This window comes from Camelina sativa, chromosome 4 (genome assembly GCF_000633955.1).
Source record: "Camelina sativa cultivar DH55 chromosome 4, Cs, whole genome shotgun sequence".
NCBI lineage: Eukaryota > Viridiplantae > Streptophyta > Magnoliopsida > Brassicales > Brassicaceae > Camelina > Camelina sativa.
This window is the reverse complement of record NC_025688.1, coordinates 17,425,791-17,447,394: the sequence shown is the minus strand read 5'-3', so window position 1 is coordinate 17,447,394 and position 21,604 is coordinate 17,425,791. Positions and strand designations below refer to the sequence as shown.

At 39.0% G+C, this 21,604-nt stretch overlaps 1 pseudogene; it reads left to right on the top strand.

The window, feature by feature from the left end:
• LOC104783987 overlaps positions 8,604–21,604 on the top strand; it is a 15,659-nt pseudogene continuing 2,658 nt past the window's right edge.

Here is a 21,604-nt window from a genome sequence, read left to right as displayed (position 1 = left end):
TCTTGATTGGAAAAAAAAAAAAAGATTTTTCTTAAAAGAAAAATCAATTCAATTCTCATTCTTCTTTTCATGGACATTTCAACTATTTTTCTTTACAGAAAATATATTTTTATGGTCACCATATATAAGCTGAATAAATCACAAGTTGATATTGGTAAAATTTAACATTTTTCATTAGAATTAATAACAATATAGTAAATAACAAAAGATTGTTCAAGGTACTCAATTGTCAACAAAAAGGAAGAAGCATACAATCCTTTGTTATACAATGGAGTACCTTTTAACAATCCTTTCCTAAGATTTTATTTCAAAAAATCTTTCCTCACTCAGTCAAAGGAAGAAACCATTCAAAGCGCCTTGTTATGTATTCTTTTTCTTGAAAGATAGCTAAAATTACAACTCAACATTTATCACTGATGCAAATGATTTTTAGATGATGGATTTTTTTTTTTTGTTTTTTTTTTTACATAAAGGTCAAAGACCAAGCTTTAGGAATATCGCCGAAATGTCTCTATCCTAAGTATATCACTCAAATGTGAGTTCTGACTTTAACGGGATTACTATTATCTTAACCTTGAAACCAATATTAAGTAGTAGATCGTTTGATGGTGTGATTGGATGGTGCTTTAGAGTCAGTAGAAAGTTAAATAAAAAAACAAAAAGGCCTAATTTTGAGCCAATCATTCTGTAGTTTTAGAAAATGAAGTCACAGCCCGAAAAGTTTAAAAGAAATTATATTGGCTGTGAGAATCAAGTCTTTTTCTTACCATTTCTCCATATTGGCTGTGACTTCATTATATTGGCTGTGAAAAGTTACAAATTGAATAGAAACTGAACTCCATAGTCTTTTTTTTTTTCATGAACTCTTAACTTTAACGGGATATTTATTAAAATAGGGCTTTTGTGTACCAAATATTTGAAATTGGGTACTATAGCCCGTATTCTCAAGTTTAGGCCTTTTTGTGGTAGACAAAAATACAGTTTTGGTCCTCTCATCTTCTTCTTCTTTCTCCTCATCTCCCAATCTAAACTCTGGCTTCTTCTCCCGACAACAACCATGCTTCTCACCATCATGCTCCATCATCACCATCTTCGTCACTTTCAACACCAATTCTTTAGCTTCCAAAACACAAATCGCTCTGTCGCCAACACCATCTCCAATCCAATGAATTTATGGATTCAATCTCTTTCACTTTAGATGAAAAAAACTAAACCCTAAGGGGATACTATCCAAAAAAAACAAGGGCTCCAGTCACAAACATTAATGGATTGTATTTCTCCACCACCAACACTATCTTGGAGATCCGATGAACACAATGAATTTAATGAATTGTGTTTTGTATAAACGAAACTAAACCCTAAAGGGATCTTGTCTGGTGAACCCAAAAGAATCGTAAACACTAATTGATAGAGAACTCATCATCAGCCGACAAGTTTCTCGATGGAGAGATTTGGAAATCAGGAAAAAGAAAGAAAGAAAAAAACCTTGTGCACGGCGCAGAGAAGAAAAGAGAAAGAGAGAGTTGAGCCTTTAGGCAAGGGTAATATTATCTTTTTGACTGAATAAAAATACATGTTTCTGTAAGTATGGACAATAAGTCCTAAATCTGTAAGATTCTGGGAAAAAAGGCCCATTTCTATAATTAATCCTAACTTTAACTCTTAAGTATTATCTATTTGAACAAAAAAAAACACTTCTGCTTTATTTTTTTATTTTTTTTGTCAACAACAGATCAGCTCAAACGAGCTAATTGGTAGGAAAATCGTTTACAAACAATACTTGCTGCGGAGATGTACACGCTTGGCGTGCCAAAGAATCCGCCCTTAAATTAGCATTTCTAGGAATTAAAGATAAAGAAAAGGAAGAGAATTCCTCCCTATCAGTCTTGATGTCGTCAAGGTACGCCGAGAACGCTGGCCAGTCGGAAGGAGAAGACACCATCTTCACCAAGTCTGAGCAGTCAGTATAAAAAGCCACCTCTCTGAAGTCATGGCCGATCATGCAGCGCATCGCCCAAAGGAACGCTTCAACTTCAGTATGTAATGGAGATAGACTTCGCCTGAAATTCTTGGCACCCAAAAACGGCAACGTTGTCTGGATCGAGGTACAACACCAACCAGCACCTGCATACAAATCCCCTGCTTTCCAAGATCCAGCTATGAAGCATCGATATCCTGAAAAGACCGAAGGAAGGGAAACCGTAGGCACTCTAACTGGAAACTCGGAAACTACTGGAAAGGTGGGACTGGTCACTAGATCATCCTCTATCTGAGCCTGCTGCCATGCTGCAGCTTCACCCTCTGCTACCCTAACAATATCCTCTGGCCTTTCGGCAATATTGTCAAAGACACATGCATTCCTTGCTTTCCAAATAAACCACATAAGCCAAGGAAAAGCCGCAATACGGGCTCCCGGATTCTGCTTCCCTAAAAAGTGATCAACATTTGCATATATTGATTCCGTCGGGAAAGAATTAGGTCCCACCGGCACATTTGCTAGCGCCCAAACCTGACGGGCCGGAGGACACACAAAGATGGCATGATTTATTGTCTCCGAATCCGCGCCGCATCGTACGCACCATACATCACAAGCAATACCCCGTAGTCCCAAATTTGCCGAAACCGAAATACAACCAGATAAGACCTGCCACATAAAATGCTGGATCTTAGGTGGGCAACGAGCCCTCCACACACTAGCGAGTAGGGGGTAATTTCCGGGCCATAACCAGTGGCCGCAAAAGTCCGAACCACGTCATGACGTGCAGTATGATAGCCTGATTTGACTGTATACTTCCCAGTTTTCGTGAAATGCCAACCGAAGGGATCATCCCTTTGGTTACCACCCAACGGAATAGCCCTGATTAATGCAACATCAAGTGGATCAAAATGCTCATTGAGCATATCCAGACGCCAAGAATTATTTTGTCGATCAATTAATTGATTCATTTGAAGAGAAGGGTCCTTTAACGGCCCCTTGCTGGAAGCTGGTCTCGGGAATTGAGCTGGTACCCAAGGATCTGACCATATAGAAATGGTGTCCCCAGAACCAACCCGTTTAATAAGCCCTTTATTAACCAGAGAGCGAGCAGAACATATACTCCTCCATCCATAGGAGGGAGAGTATGACCTAATTGGATCCAACGGATGCGTATTCCTATAATACCTACTTTTGAAAACCCTGGCAAACAAAGACTCTGGAACGTCTATCAGACGCCAAAGTTGCTTGGCCAGTAATGCCGAATTAAAGTCATCCACATTCCTAAAACCAAGACCACCTAACTGTTTGCTAACACATAATTTCTCCCAGGCAAGCCAATGTATGCCCCCTGTCTGACCATTTGTACTCCACCAAAAATTTGCCACTGCACTGGTAAGCTTGGATGTAATTGTTTTTGGTAACCGAAAACAAGACATCACAAACGTTGGAACAGCAGTTGCAACAGATTTAATCATCACTTCCCTTCGCCCTTTTGAAAGCAAATTTACCGCCAACCATTCGTCCGACTTTGAATCCGCTTCCGAACAAAAGAGAAAACCTTGGTCTTAGCCCCACCCAAACTTTCGGGTAAACCTAGATAGGACCCCATACCACCCAAAGTTGTGATCCCGAGAACATCCTGGAGCTCGGTTTTTGTCTGCTCATCAATCTTGTGCCCAAATTGTACCGAGGATTTTGTAAAATTTATTTGCTGACCCAAAACAGACTCATATTGTTTTAGAATATCTAAGATAACCCGACATTGTCCTCTGTCCGCCTTACAGAAGAAAAGACTATCATCGGCAAACAACAAATGCGTAATTGGCGGACATTTGTTCGCCACTTTTATCCTTGTAATAAGCTTCTCCCTCTCTGCTTTCCGTATATTAGCAATTAACACCTCTGTGCATAAAATAAACAAATAAGGAGATAAAAGATCACCTTGTCGCAACCCCCTCTGTGGCACTATCAAACCATTCGGCTGGCCATTAATACGAACCCTATACTCGACTGAAGTGACACAAAACATTATCCATGAAACCCATGACTCTGCAAACCCCATCTTCTGTAACAGAGCTGCCACAAAATCCCACTCAACCCTATCGTATGCCTTACTCATGTCTGTTTTGATGGCCATAAATTTCCCTTTGCAAGACGGGTTTGTACGCAAGTCATGAAACATCTCTTGAGCAATAAGGATATTATCCGAGATCAGCCGACCCGGAACAAAAGCCGATTGAGTCTCGGAGATAAGACCAGGTAAAACCCTCTTTAGTCGCTGACATAAAATCTTAGAAATGATCTTATACCCAACGTTACACAGGCTAATCGGACGTAATTCTGCCATTCGAGTTGGCTTTGCCACCTTCGGAATAAGGCAAATATGAGTCCGATTGAGGTCCTTGTCAAAAACTCTCTCCACTAAAAACCTATTAACCAAATCCACAAGGTCCGTCTTAACTATACCCCATGCTTTTTGGAAAAATAAAGCTGTCATCCCGTCTGGGCCTGGGGCTTTATCCGGATGCATCGTAAATAAAGCAGATTTGACCTCAGCCTCCATAGCGGGTCCTGTGAGCCGCTCATTATCCTCGGCAGTAATCACCGTATTGACCTCCCTTAGGACCTCGTCAAAAATTTCTGGATTTGTTGAAGTGAACAAATCTTCAAAATATGAGACTGCCGTGTGACAGATATCAACATCCTCAGTGGACCAGATGTCGTCCCTATTAAACAAATCAGTAATCCGATTACGAGCCCGTCTCTGCTTTGTTAAGGCATGGAAATATTTGGAATTCTTATCCCCCAATTTCATCCATTTACTCCGACTCTTTTGATACCAGTAAATCTCTTCATCCCCATACGCTTGAGGTAAACGATTCTGCAGTTCCGAGATTGTAGAAGGAGGAATTGAGTCATCTGCCAGAGCCACCTCCAACTGCCACTTTAAGTCCTCAATGGTTTCCCTACTGTATGGGACTTGTGATTTACGCCACTGAGAAATCGCCTTCCGACAATTCACAACTTTTTGCACAAAGTTATCTGAGTCCTGATCTAAATCCTTATCCCACCCCGATGCTATCGCATCCATCAGCCCCGCCTTACCAATCCAGCAGCGGTCAAACATAAAACTCCTCTTCCCCCGCGGCCTTTTAGCCCCAATATTAACCACTAGAGGCTTATGATCAGAGGCTATCATTGGTAAATACTCCGTCACCGTATCCGGGAACAAATCATGCCAATCCTCATTCCCTAAGGCTCTGTCTAACCAACAGCGTATAGGTTTTTTATCCCGCCAACCCCTCCAAGACAAACAATCACCAATAAAAGGAAACTCCAAAAAGCCACAATCCCGAATCATCCCATTAAAGGAAAGAAAAGAGAAAGGATGATGTAATTCCCCCCCCCCCCGTTTTTCATGGTTTCCTGTCAGCTCATTAAAATCCCCAACCAAAAACCATGGGGTGGACCGATTAGAGCTAATTCTTAGAAGGTGTGGGATCCCCATAAACGAAAGTTAAATGGATAATCCGGCCTTTGAAAACCGCTTCAATATCGATTAATCTGTTAGATTCAAATAAAATCGATACCTGAAAATCATCTTGATTATAAAAAAGAGCCATACCACCACTATAACCAATAGGATCAATTGTTTTCAGATTCTTATATCCGAAATGACCAACAAACTTTTCTAGAATAGAAGTAAGTTGTTTGGTCTCCATGAGAAACAAAAAATCCGGCCGATGTTTCGACCATAAATCCCTAAGATTACCAATTGTAGCCTTATTACCCAGGCCTTGACAATTCCAACTCACAATATTCATGAAATAAATAAAGATTTTTGAGGGTAAAAACACCCAAATACATCTCCTCCCACCCTGGAGAAAATATAAAATTGAAAAGTAAACCATATTACAAATTTTCCTCAGAAAACCATATTACCACCAAAAAAGCCGTAAAGCAAATGTCCAAAAAAAAAGATACCCAAAAAATACCCAATATTCAAGAGAAGCGTATGACCGTGAAGCATAACGACATAATATTCAAAAGAAGATCCCCAAAAATAGGCCACCCAAATCCCATGGAACATCCGTAACCCAACGTACCGGAAAAAACCAACACGGAAGAAAACATCCGGCAATTAAAAACCTTACCATGCAAATATAGAAGCATGCGAAGGGGATAGAACACCTTTGCTACTGAGGGAAAGATTAGCAGGCCCAATAAGAGCCCAAAACCGGACCCCCATAATTTGAACTTAACCAACAGTTGATTTAAACTATATGAAACCCAACACGGAGACAAACAAAAAATTAAGCCAATGTACCAAAAAAGAGGCCAACAGAGATTTATTCTTACTTGTATAAATAAAAAACATCGGGTACAACCCAGAATAATACAAACCAAAACCACAAAGAAAATCCAAAACGAGATACAACGACAACCATACGGAGCTGACATTGATAACTTATTCCAAAAAACAAAATGTGAGAAAGCCAAAGAAACCAAAGAAAACAAAGCTTGCTTCCGGAGGAAAGACCAAGTGAGGTAACCAGCGTCCTCATTCTCTTGCTGCCCGTTACGAACTAAATCCATTAATCAGCGGATGGGGTTGGAGGCTTCCCTCCTTGGTGAGAACCAAGTTTCCCATTTGGTCCACCACCCTTGGCAACAACCTTTTTGCGCGGAGATGTTAAAGAGCACATGTTCCGCTTCTTAGTACTAGCACCTGGGAGAGCACTTTTTTGCTTGACCTGTTTGGCTCGTAAAGGAGGCAATGTTCCCCCTCCTTCTTCACCCCATGACTTGTCCTCAGAGACCTTCTCCATAACACCACTAACCGGTTCACTAACTGCTTGATCAGAGACATCCACCTCACCGGTGCTCTCCTCCACAACCTGCTCATCCGTTTCCTGTTCATCCGTGAGGAGAAAATCCTCCTGGGGAAGCCCCTCTGACACCGCATCTTGCTCCTCCATGATAGTGTCCATGAAACCCAAGGTTTGATCCTCACTGAGAGGAAACTCCGGGCCTAAAAATGCACTGAGATCATCAGAGAAATGTACCACTTGCTGCGACAGACTCATGGAGCCTGGCTCCGTGACACTCGCATCACCAGCACCAGGAAACAAAGCCTTACACACCCTCTTGTTAACACCTTGTGCAAGAACCGACAATGACTCCACAGGAGGATCACCCGTAGCAACAGCCTCATCCACATTACGACCCAGAAAGTCATCAAGAATTTTCTGCTCATCAACCGTAAAGGTGTGTCTCACATCACTTGTACCAAGTTGAACTTGACCATCCCCCGAGACAGGGACCTGAGAGGTTGAAGCGGTAACAGAGACCATAGGCATACTCTTCTTCACAAACCTTTCATCCACAGGAGCCCCCCTTTTAGTCTTCCTCCACTTACCACTGAAACCCTGAGCAGCCCGATGATTAAAGCCCTGAGAACCAGCACCCCGCCCATTTCCACTAGCAGACCCTTGGTGAGGCACCCCAGAACTAGCACCACTCACCCCCGAAGCATTACCACTCGCCACACCATTTACCATTGCTCCCTTGTAGCTCTGGAGCTTATCTTCGGGCCGAGGATCAAAACCTTCCTCCACCCTCTGTTTCCCCTTATCTCCAAAGAGTGGACAGCGGGATACATCATGACACAGGCTGAAACAGCGCCTGCAATACCCAAATAGACGCTCATAGCTCAGAGATATTATCGTCTCCTCTCCACTATGAAACTCGACTGTGGCATCAAAAGTTAATGGCTTGAAGCCATCCAGCAGAATCTTCACCCGTCCATTATCCAAGTCGACCTCCTCAACCTCGCCCAAGTCAGCCCTGATGGTACGGAAAGTCTCATCTGCCCAGAAGTGCAGAGGAACTCCCATCACCCTAACCCAAAACTTGATGAAGCAGGGGTAACGCGGATCCACCACCGGCTCCCATCTGACCAAAGAAATCATCCAGTGATCAAAATGGTAGGGCTCCATCTTCAGTACCTCTTGAATGTCATTCTCTTGCTCAAAATCAAATTGAAACCGTCCCAAACCCAGATCAGCCCCAATCACTCGCTCCTCCATCTTCCATATCTTCGGCAGCATAAACAGCAGCGCCTTCATATCTTGCATCATTGGATTCATGCATCTACTTCCGCTTTATTATCTACAGAAATGGAGTAAAATATTTTTGTTTTTCAATTATAAATAAGTTTTGTTTGCATATAGGGTCAACATATAAATAGTAACAGCTAAATAAAAAGGGAAAAAATATGGACATATATGCAAAAAAAATACTTAAAAAATAAGAATTGTATGAAAATTATGACATGTGGTGATAAACAAATAGAGAAATTTGAATTACAAAAAGAGAAAATAATCTTTTAAGTAATAGTTTTCATTTTTCCTTCTTTCAAGTTTGAATTATCAATTATGACATAACAAATAAATATTCCAATTTTTATTTCCTCTAATCACATTTTTGGCGTAGTAAAGACTAATGAAATTACATGAGTATCCATCCCCCGAACTCTACTATAAATCTATGTAACTCAAGCACTTCTCTTTCACTCATCTTCTTCAATCACTCCTCACTTCAAGTCATCAAAATGAAAGCTCAAATGTACACAACCTGTTCGGTGATGCTTAACCTGAACTATCCTTTTCTCATGTCATCATTTGGCAGCTAAGATGACCGTTGTGAGTCTAACAAGCAATTCAATTTCACTATCAGCAAAGATTTGCTTCTAGATGCTAAGGATGTATTGATGGGACATATAATTGGAGAAGGAGCCAAGACTATCGTCTACGAAGGAATGTGAGTTTCACCTCTCTCTCTCATTCTCTCTCTCTAGTCTTGTTTAGATTTTATTTTATTTTTATTTGTTATAAATTTATGGAAAACAATAAGAAATTTTGTGATTTTTCCGTTTTTCGCAGACAGTAACTACAAGTGAATTTTTAGTCTGAAATGACATGAGGCAACCTAAGGACCAATTATATATATGTTCCACAATTTTGAGTGAATTAATTAATGTGATGTTGCATAAAAATCATTAGTGGAATCATCTTAATTAACAAAGCCCTAAGAATGGATTTTTTTTTTCTTTCTAATCACTATTTTTTTCATATTTCTTCTCTATTGATTTTTAGATTCAGCATATGTAGATACAAATTTCTTGTGGCGGTGAAGGTAGTGCAGTCATGTGAAACATCTGTTGTAAGCATAGAGGACAAACAACAGTTTCTTTGTTACTATACTCGATGGAACATAACAACATTGTGAAGGTAAAAAATGAAAAAGTATATTTATATTGGTGCTTTCAATATTAATGGTATATATAAACTTAAAGTAACGAGGAATCAATCATGGCTTTTAATAAAGGAACAATTGCATTTTTTATACCTTTATTTGCATTTAAACGAAATCGTAGACCATATATTCGATTTTCGAGAAACATAACCACCAAGGGTGCTGAAATTACAGTTGACTCTCTTACGACCAAACAAAAAACAGAAGCTGAAATGACAGATGTAACCTGAGGAAGTCTGCAATAGATTTTTTTATGGTGGTTTTCAAATTGACGTCTAATGGAAGACATAAAAATATGTCTACTCCTTAATTATAGTTTAAATTTTAATTTTAAAAATTATAAAAAATAAATTGGTAAACCTATTGACCAAATAATAACCACATAGACTTCCTGCATTGAAATAAAATAAATTTACATATAAACTAGTCAAATTAAGGAAGGAAATGTTGATTAGGTTAAAATTATTTGATTTAGGGTTTGCTTAAGTAGACTTCTCTGTAGACTATTGGTGGTTGACTTTGTAATGCCATCAACTATTAATATTATATTATTTTAATTTCACCGACAATTTAATCAAACTGATAGCTGAACTTAACCGAATGCGAACCGATTCCTTGATTTAACCTAACCGGATTCAGTAACCATATAAATACTTCTTTCTGTAAGTCAACCCTAGTTTGTATGTGCTTTCTCTCTCTCCATAATTTCTCTCTCTAAAATTCTGATATTGTTGCTCTCGAAAATTCAGATTCTATCCTCATCATTTATCATCTTCGAAACTCAAGAACATCTCAGATAAGTATTCTCATCATTTATCGTCGGCTATTTGCTTTTGTAACGCTTTAGCTAATTTTGTTCGAAAATTTATATGTTCTCATAGTTTTTAGTTCATTTTGCACTCAGATATGGGGTTACACAGCTACACTCAGCCATCTTCTAGTTCTTTGCAAGTATGGAGTGAAGGTCCACCCGAAGTAAACTTTCTTGGCCTGACAGTTGGAATTCCTGACAAATGTTTTTGCGGAAGGGAAACCGTTATGAAATGTTCCACCACAGCCGACAATCCTGGAAGGATTTTCTTTGGATGCAGTAACCATGAGGTTGTTAGATTGTATGATGGTTTATTCGTTTGGTATAATTATTATTTGAGTATAGATAATATTCTTATGGTATATATATTTCTATGGTACGGTATAGGATGGAGAGGACCATATTATGAAATGGTGGGATGAGGCTATTATGCAAGAACTTCAAGCAATGAGAGGTGGACTTGCTGACCAAAGGGATTCTATTACAGCCATCCAAGAAAATGATGAAATGCTATGGGTTCAGCAGGAGCTAGACAAGGTGAAAGATCAGATGATGGAATTACGTCTGTCAGTTTGTCGTGTACGCGCGGTGGTCGAGAATGTCTTATTCGCCGTTATAATCTTTATTGTTGTATTAATCTCTTATGCTTCATAGATCTTTCAAGTAAAATCTGTGAACCTCTCTTTATCGTGGTCGTTTGTTTGAATAGCGTATTTATGTCTGTAATCTGTGAACTTGCTTCAGTTTCTGTAATATTTGGAAGATATCGTTGACTTCATTAGTTGACCTATTTAGTAGACTTCCCCCGTTTACATTAAGAAGTCAGTCGACGAAGTCTACTCGTTAATGATTTACGACACGACGGTTTGCGTTATTAATAATGTAACTGTTCATTGTAACCATTTCGTCTCGTATATATAAACCAGCCCGGAGCCTTTTGATTATTTTAAAACTGCAACCAAAAAAGTTATCAGTAAATCATTTCTTTTCTCTTTAAAAAAAATAGTACGTAGTTCATCTTCACAACGGAGAATTGGTGATCGGTCAATATACTTGTATCGGTCAATATAAATCATCCACGCTTAATTGGAGACTGATCACGGTTGGGTAATTGAAACTTTCTCTGTATCACTTCACTTCATCATATAAGTGTATAATCATCTATTATTCACGTCTGTGTAACTCTTAGAAAGTTTCTATATCATATCACTTTATACTTATAAGTGTAGAATTCTATATACACGCAACTTTTGTCCCTGTACCATAGAAACTCGTTTATCGTCGTTAACGATGTATTAATTTGGTTGATTAGATAGATTTGCAGTTTAAAGTACGTTTTAGTTTTCCAGAAAGAAGTCTACTTGATAAGTCTTCAGCATAAGAGTACAAAAATTTATTTGATTTGATGGATTTGCAGACGGTTCAGTTTTCCGTGGAGAAGTTTACCAGATAAGTCGTCAACATAATCATTACAAGGTATAAATTAATTTGACGTTAGTTGGCGGTAATATTTATATGTTTAATTTACCGATAAGCAAGATCCGGTTTTAACCGGTTTCTTTATAATTTCTTCCTAATTTTCTGGTATTGTTTCTAATAAAACGATTTTGGTTTTATAAAACCGGGATTATTATAATTATTGTAATTTTATACAACTTAAAAACCGAGATAACATAGGATAGTTATCTCTAATTCTTTCTTATAAGGAACTAGAAAACGCTTCTCTTCCGCTTATCTCTTCCCCTTATCCTTCCGCTTATCTCTATCGCTTATCACTAACGGTTGATTTTCCCATTTTTTTGTTCATGTTAAACCTAAATCTCTATCTTTCGGATTGTCAGTTTACTTACTTTTTGTTTAACTTATTTGTACCAGATCTCGACGAACTCTGTATTCTTCAACCCAGCCGCTTTATCTTCATCTTCGCCGCGTCTTCGCTGTCGTTGTACTCTTCGATCAAACTGAAGGTTGACTTCTTTTGCAATTCGATAGTAGCCTTCTTTTTCAATTTGACGCATAGACTTATTGGATTTGTTTTCCTCTTTCTCAATCTCTCGTTTTTTAATTTCCCCGCCAAACCTAATCTTATCTTACAGAATGGATGAGGAGAGACAACCAGAATTTCCTCGGAGGTTTTACACGAAAGGTGATGAGCCGCTTCCTCAAAAAAGCATCGGCTATTACAGCAACAATACGAAGCTGTTTGATGAACTGTACAAAGCTCTCGAGCCGGATAAATGGGACGAGATTTATCAATCTCGACTGGGTGTCTTGTTACAGTTCAACAAGCTCAAATTTGAATGGGCTTCCAGACTGGTTCACCATATGCTCACCTTACAGATAGTCTGCAACGAAAAGTATGAGATCTGGAGTCTGGTTGGATCTAACCCTTTACGATTTTCTTTGAATGAGTTTGAAGCCATCACTGGACTTAACTGTGACGATGTCGAGTCGTTGGAGCAGCCACAGGTTAAGGTTTCAGACGAGATGGAAGAGTTTTGGGAGAAGCTTGGAGTCAATTTAGACAGCGGTCCGAGTATTGAGCAATTGGTCGCAGCATGTAAGAACTCAAATGATTGGGATAGAATATAGCGTGTTAGGTTGGGTTATTTAGCTATCTACGCTGGGTTTATAGAAGCTAGGAAACCATCAACGCCCACCCGTCTAAATATGGCTAGGCTAGTCATGGATTTAGATGCATTTCTTGATTATCCCTGGGGAAGAGTTGCTTTCAAGAACCTGATTCTGTCTGTTAAGGAGAAAGACTTAAACAAGCAGAGTTACACCATAGACGGATTTGTCAAACCTCTGCAGATATGGGTGTACGAATCTATGCCTGATTTTGGCAAATTAATTGGGGAACCATTGGCGAACAATCCAAGTCCACCGTTGCTTGCTTACCGCAGTTCTCGCTGTAGAAAATATGTCAAAGAGGGCATTCTAAAACAGGTACGCATCTCTGTGATTTGTCTATAATTTATCTACGATATTAGATGAGTCGGTAACCATTATTGTGTTAGATTTGAACTAGTATACTGTTTTATATAAATTGTAGACAAACTTCAGACACTTCAAAACCATTGGTGGCATGATTAGTCCTGTTTGGGAAGACGATGAAGCAGATGACAAGATTGATAACATTTTGAGAGCATTCAATGGGGGTTTTGGTCCATGGAAGTGGGGGAGAGGTTTGTGGCAGACGGTTGGTATTTATGAATCCAACAATGCGAAGGTGAAGGTTGAGGAAAAGAGTGAGAAGAAGAGAGCTGGTACATTTGATGAGCCATGTGGGAAGAGGCACTGTTCAGGTACTTCAACTGCCTTGGACTTCAATATCTTGGATTCTATTAAAGATGAGCTCGACATGTGGGGAGCAGCTCTGCTCGATCAGATGAAGGAAGGTTTCAACATGTTGAATGGGAAGATTGAAAGTCTGGCTTCGGATCTTACCAAAATGAAGGGAGATGTGACTGGTACGAAAGAGGCTGATCCTTTATCAAAGGAACAAAAGGACTCTCAGGCAGCTACTGGTACGAAAGAGGCTGTATCAAAGGAACAGAAGGACTCTCAGACGGATATGGTTAGGTCTGAACACTTGCAATTTCCTACTATGATCCCTCACAATCACAATACCAGGTACAAGGCGAAGAAAAAATAGACTTCCAGAAGTTGTCAACTTCGAAGACATAAAAACAATTGTCTTCCTTATGTGAAGTAGACGTCCTTATGTGAAGTAAACTTTTATATCCGCGTTTTCTTTGTTTGATTTATTTGAGACAAATTAAACATATGAAGCGACTTTAATATTATTTTTTTTCATAAATGATCATGTAACTTTTAAATCGGAATTTGCAGAACAAGCCAGGGCAATCTCAGAGATACGAAGGTGCCAAAGAAAGTCAGCTCTGAATCATCTGACATTGAGTCAGACCCACCTGTGTTTATTCGCACGGAAATCCCAACAACTGCCGAATTGACTGCTAGAGCCAAGAAACAAGAACCAAGGAAAGAAGCGGCTAGGATTGCGGCACATGGCAAGGCTGAAAGGGTTAAGATGTTGGCATCAAGTCAACGTTCTCCTTTCGTTGGTGATAACACAGCCAAGACTATCATGGGTGATAAATCAGCCATTTCAGCGTACAATCCTTTTGATAAAGCAGACATGGAGTTGAAGAAGGTTTTACTTGATTTCTTAAAGAAAGATCCGTAAGTCTACTAACTTTTATGGTATGTTTCAAAAATTCTATTTGTCGAAACTCTAGTAACTTATATGTATCCTAACCATTCATCACCCGCAGGAAGTACAAGAACAAGGTCCCAGAGAAATCCTGAAGCTGTCTTTGGTGGTACGAACTGCAGACAAAAACAGTCTGGCTACGAGATTCGGTAAGTCTACTAGAAAATTTCTTCTTCAAGTATACTAGAAAACTTTGGGTCAGTCTTCAATATTATATAACTTCGTTTTAAATCCATGTGGTTATCCAGCACATGGATTCAGGGTTGAATCTATTGAGACATCGACACGCGCAGCATCCTGAGATGTTTAGAACGAGTATATTGGCTTTCCTAGATGCTATGTTCACTCATCTGTGGACAACGAAGTACCTTGACTTTGTCAATTCTGAGGCACATGCTAATGGATCTGGGAAACTGTTGTCGGCCGGTGCCTTCAGCTACCATGCAGGGGAGTATCCACCGTATGCTCAGACTAACAAGCAATGGGGTTTGGAAGTGGACGACTTATACGCGCCTTTAAACGTGAATTTGACGCACTGGGTAGCTATGTGGATCTCGATTCCCATGATACACATCGTCGTCTAGGATAGCATCCCGAGTGTCACAAACGACGAAGAGCTTGCATCTACCATCGAGCCTATTGCCGTCTTGGGTCCCTACGTGCTGCGGGAGTTAGCCAGCCCTGACCACAAGCATATGTATTCGTACGAGAAGTTCACTCATGAGCGGGTTAAAAAGGGATTGCCTCCGAACAGGAAGCCAGGTGATTGTGGTGTGTATACTTTGAAGTACATAGAATGTCATGCTCTTGGGTTAGCCTTTCCTACTACTTTGTGCGACGCAAACATCACACGGATAAGGGAGAAGATGGCTTGTGACTTATTTCACGAGATTGAATGTCGTGGACCAAACGAGGAGAACTACATAGACGAATTTGGGCTCTATGATCCTCCCCCAATCCGGGACTAACTATAAACTTTGTTTGAAAGACTTAATCTCTTGTTTTAATTATGTATGACTCATTAGGATGATTTAGGATGATGTTTTGTTTATGTTGGGGGATCTTTATATTTTGTGGGTGGGATCCTACTGATTAAACTCTTGTTCTTGTTGTCTACTAGTTATATGGAGGATATTGGTATTTTTTGGTCAGTTTTTCGTAACATATATATAACTTCAAACGTTAAACGTTAATAATACAGATTGTCTGTTTATTTGTACACTTGTCTGTTCCTCATTAGTTAGTTATTAAAATATTAATTACTTGTAGTCTTCTCTAAACAATAGCGTACAGCGAAAGCCTAGTAGACATACTTCTGAAGTTAACTTAGAGACTTCGAATGGATATTGTTGTCCAATAGACATGTAGAACTTTTGTTCTCGTAGTTAAATTTTTTGTTTAACTCTGATGATAGGCTGCTATCCATATATTTTTGTGGGATCCTCTCACCTAACATCTCAATACTAAAACAGTGGTTCATCCTTTTGCTGTCGGACCAAATGCCAAGGCATCTACAAAGTTTCAATAAATGCCAACATAGTGCTTTTTTACCTGCTCTCCCGCCGATACTCCCTCTACTCTGCTGTCGGAACTCAAGAAGCAACATAAAATAATATAAAATGTGACAGATTTATAAACTTTATCGGGGAATGTGTTATTTTAATTTTTTATTAAAAATTAATAAAATAATACAGAAAGAGAGAGAAAGAAGAGAGAACCGATGCTTTTTTTTTTTGTCGTCTCTGTTTATTTTTACACTTGTCTGTTCCTCATTAGTTAGTTATTAAAATATTAATTACTTGTAGTCTTCTCTAAACAATAGTGTACAACGAAAGCCTAGTAGACATATTTCTGAAGTTAACTTAGAGACTTCGAATGGATCTTGTTGCACAATGGTCATGTAGAGTTGACAAATAGAAAATAGAAATAGGTATTCAGAATGCATACATTAAGTTAAAAAATAAAATACAAATAGGAGTTTGGGTGATGCAACTAATCATTGAGACGGACATGAAGTTTGCCCCAATCAATAAGAGGAGGAACCACACACTGTTTGACATCAGCTTCCGCAACCTCTCTCATCTCCTCTAACCTCTTGTGCTCTGCCTCGAAGTCGACAAGTTGTTGACCCAATATTTGATTCAGTTGGGATAGTTGAGCGTCGATCAGATCCACTTAATGCACAAGGGCGGTAGCCTCTTCCTTCTTCTTCATGTGATCTCTCATCATACGAAGAATTGCTTTGAAGTGATCCTTCGTCTCTTCTTTAACCATGACTCTCGTCCTCTCAAACGCGTCTTTCATGGCATCTATTACTTCCTCTTCCCACTCGAAATCAGAACTGTTTCGCTTACGCTTACTGGAACTCTCTTCGGCCATAGCTCATAACCAACTTATTCTCTTGTTATCGAAGAAGGAGATGCAATAGATTGAGTGGAAATTGAGAGGATATTTATAGGTGCAATGATCGAAGAAGAAGATGAAGAGACGGCAACGATACAACGAATGTAGAGAAATCGAAAGGGTACAACGAATGTAGAGAAATCGAAAGGGTACAAAGAATGTAGAGATAGCGAAAGGGTACAACGAATGTATAGATATCAAAAGGGTACAATGAATGTAGACTTGAAACAATATCATACATCGAAAGCTTAATAGACATCTGATTGAAGTCAACTTAGAGACTTCGTACACATTCCAAGACACATTGCGATGAAAACAATGAAACCTATCCAAGAGAGAACCATGAATTGTTGAAGCATTTTTTCCCTTTCATTGGCTGCCAGTAAATCACATTCAAACTTCTTCTTGTCTTCCTCATATGTGTTAACCACCCAAGAGTTCACCAAACCGTTACCAACTTGTTCTTTCATTTCTCTTATAGATTCTTTAAGTACTTTGATTTCTTCTCTATGCCGACGGATCTCATCCCTCGCATCCAATAAGCTCCGCCTTTTCCAACCACGTGATGGTTCTGCGTCTGACCAATGGGAAAACCCATAAACAGTGCATCTGAAGAAATTTCTTCCCGAATTTGCATCTGTCCATGATTTCACAATAATCATTGATCTACCGCAGTAGTTGCAGATTGGACCAGTAAATTGTATATGCGAATTTGTATCAGAAACTGACCCCAAAATTTGACTCATCATTCTCTAGCTGATTGTGGTTGTTTAAGAAGATGAGTATCATAAAATGGTCTTACGAGTAAATGATAGTTAAGTAATAGTCTTTAATAATGTTGACTTGAACACTGGGATAATCCCTAAAAATATTACAGAGACAAATTATAGCTAGGGAAATTCTAGATGACTTCACGATGAAGTTAACTTCTACTCGCCGTCTTCAGCAACCTGAAAAATTATTCTTAGTGTAACCGACGATCATATACAAAACGTTAAAAATGTATCAAGTGGGATTGTTACTTACACAATGAGGTCGAGTATGTCCAGGCTGTCTGCATTTTGAACAAGCATATTGCTTATGAGACTTCCTCGGCTTGCTCCCATTTTTACGTGACAGTTCTAGCCATGTTAGCCAACGAGACTTCTTTTGCCTTCCAGGCTTCCGCTTCGGTATGGGAGGTATACATCGGATATCTGGCCCAATTAGATCGTGCTCGACATTGGGCATGATGGTAGCCGCGTACGACGCATAGACATAATCTTTTCTATAGTAAGCTTCGACTACGGTAGACATATGCCATCCGCTTGACTTGACAGCCTTAATTGCATGTAAGCATGACATTTTCTCAACATTAAACACCCCGCATGAACAAGATTTTGCTTCCAAGTCAACCAAACAGTCACATTGCCCACCCCTAACGTAGAAACGCCAACCATCAATGCGTTCTACCGTCATCATATTTGTATAATGCTCCCTTATGGCCAATAAGAACTCAACACCCCGGTAAAAGTGGTTGTCAGACTAAGTGCATCCTCTCGTCTTTTCCATTACCACCTACCTAACTTTTTCGTAATAAACTCAATGAGATATGTGATGGGATAACCTTTGGTTCCTTTAGCATGGAGTTGATAGATTCCGCAATGTTGCTAGTCTTGATGTTGTATCTATCTCCTGGACAATAAACCCGAGACCATAAAGCTGGATCTGCCTCATTCAAATACGCTGCAAGGGCCGGATTTACGTTAGTAAGGGAAGCCATGTGGCGGTTGTAATCATCATGCGTATGCGCATATGCTGCCCCTTTCACCAAGTACATCAGTTGCTTCCCACGGAAATTAGAAATTATGTTTTGTTGGAGATGGTAGTAACATATCCCTCGTGTTGCCCATGGCATAACATTGCGACATGCTTTAGCTATTGAACTGCACCTATCCGAAACTACTATCAGTGGATATTCATCCGAGATACACTCACTTAATTTGGTGAAAAACCAATCCCATGAAGCATCACACTCTGAGTCGACAATTCCAAAAGCCAACGGAAATATCTGAAAGTTACCATCTTGTGCGCAAGCGACTAGCAATACACCTTCATACTTTCCGGTGAGATGGGTCCCATCAACCACAATAACTCGCCTCACGTAATTGAAACCACGGATTGAAGCATCGAAAGATAGGAAAAGGTACTTAAACCTATGCTCGTCATCAACAACAAGGTCAACGACACTTCCCGGGTTTGACTGTTCTATTTTTCTAAGACAATAAGGCAACTTCGCATATCCAGATTTGGTGTTTCCTCTCACATATTCCAAGCCATATTGTAAAGCCCTGTACGAAGTTGTGTAATCCAATGTCATGCCAAACATTGTCCTCATTGAATCTTGGATATGTTGTGGGACAACACCATCTACTATTCCTACCCGGTCTACAAAAAGTATCCCAATATATTTGGAGGTGCAACGCTTACGGTGAGCTATGCGGTCCACAATAGAACATGTATGCACGTTCAGATATTTGGTGACCCAAAAAGTGGTTGGATCATTCTTCACAGTGGCCACGACCCTCCACGTGCATTCTGGCACAGAGCATATTGCCACCAACCGAGACTTTGTGGACTTCTTAATTTTGAAAGAGAATTTTAACATAATAGCGGTCAAACACACCTCTGTTATGACATCATGTTTGCATGGAAAGCATTGACCTACTTTCAGTTGGTCTATCCAAGGATTATTTAATTGTCCATGAATACCACCAACAAACGGTTTCCCTTCTTCAGCATCTACATCCGGGTGATCTCCATCTTCATCGTCATCTTCAATTTCAAATTTATTGTACTCACTGTAATCGAAATCCATGTCATCAACATCTTTTGGCTTCTCATTTGTAGTATCATGGAGAGCTTCTTGACATTCTTCTACACATTCATCGGCACCTGGATCTACATCTTCACCAAATTCATCCGTTGGCTCCCCATCGTCAATAGAACAAGAGTTTTTTATATCATTAACACATTCCTTAACCGGCTGTCCATCCATGCATCACGTAGAGACGCAAAGTCGAACAACTTTCCTACTACTAAAATCTATCAACTTCTGAACTGATCTATCATTTGTGACATAGACAGGAGGGGTATCTTGGGGCAATTGTTGTAGCATCATCTCTGTTAAGGGATACGATAACTGAACCATCTCTGTTTCTTTGTCAATCAAATAATCTTCTACAGCCATTTTAAGAAGCTCATCGTATGTACAACCGTGTCGCAAAAAAAACATTCTCCCACCTTTCGTCCATCCATATCAAAATGCCAAGACCCATTTCTCGTCACCCATACTCCGTAAACAACAGGTATTTGCGCCATCTACCTGAAAGAGTAAGTAGCAAGTCAAATACTCATTACATAGCTGACTATCCGTAGAAGTCTTAAATCAATAACCTAGATGCCTAACAAAACCAAAAACATGATTGATCCAAAAGTATAATATATTATCATGAAAAAAATAGACAGAGGCAAGTACATAACCGATACAAAACAAATGAACTACAAAATCAAAAAGAAAATTTTATAAATTTCAATTAAACACTATTTCAAATATACAGACTTCACAGATAACTCCAACGGTTTGCCTTTGTAAATTAGTCTACTTTAATGACCTAACTGCCTATGAAAACCAAAAACTTGATTTCTCCATATGTATAATATGAATTCATGTCAAAAACATACAAAGGCAAGTAAATAACATATATCAAAGAATACAACAAGAAAATCTTAAAAATTATTCACCAATTTGCAATAATTTGGTTTTCAAAATCTGCTGACTTCATGTTGACGTCAACGGGTAGATATAAACTAAACTATACGAAGATAACTTCAAATGAAGTCTATTTTTTGCGGTCTATTTTTGCAATTACAATTTAACAAAGCAGACAGCGGACGAAGTCTACCATAACCGGTTGACTTCTTTTGTGGTCATCCTTTGTTAATTTTTTGCTCAGTTTTGCAATTAAATAGATAAAACTAGATAGACTTCAATGAAAAGTTCCACCTGTTAACTTCAATTATAGTTTACTCTGGTTATTTTTACAATTGACCAACCCATTGACTTTACAGTAGACTTCTGTCTAACAAGTAGACTTCATCTATCCGTCAACAAGAAAATGTAACCTTCGTCGTGGTTAGTTTTGCAATTGACCAAGTTTGACTTTTGCCAAGTAGACTACGTACGAAGTCTATAGTAATGATGACTTCGTTTGCAGTCTGCCGTGGTCATTTTTGGGGTTGACCAACATTTTAAATTTTTAATTAGTAGACTTCTTTTGTAGTCAACTAATTATTTTAATATAATAATATTACGATCAATGCTTAAATATTTTGGTCAACTCCAAAAATAGTCACTATAGAAGTCTACTCGTTTATTATCGTAAGAAGACTTAGTCCAGCAGTCATCACTAAAAAGTCAAGAATTTGGTCAATTGCAAAAATACACCTTAGTAGACTGCAAACGAGGTATCGGTTAGAAATATTATAATGCAGTCTAAACTATATTTTTTTGTTTTCAAATGAAATTAAAGAGACTGAAATTTTAGTTTACGGGCTCAAAAGTCGATAAATTTTAAATTGCAAAACTGACCACATAGTAGACTTTACATGATATTATGACGGTTGGACTAACAAATGAAGTCTAATTTCGACAAAAAAAACAAAGAAAATCACGAAATCTACCGGAAAATAACCTTATCGGTGGTGGTTTTGCAATGTCAAGCACCAAGGACGTCGTATTTAGTCACCACTGAAGAAACACAGCGCCAATTTTCCTTGTTCACGAGATATAACAAGATTAACGAACTTTCAATTTTTT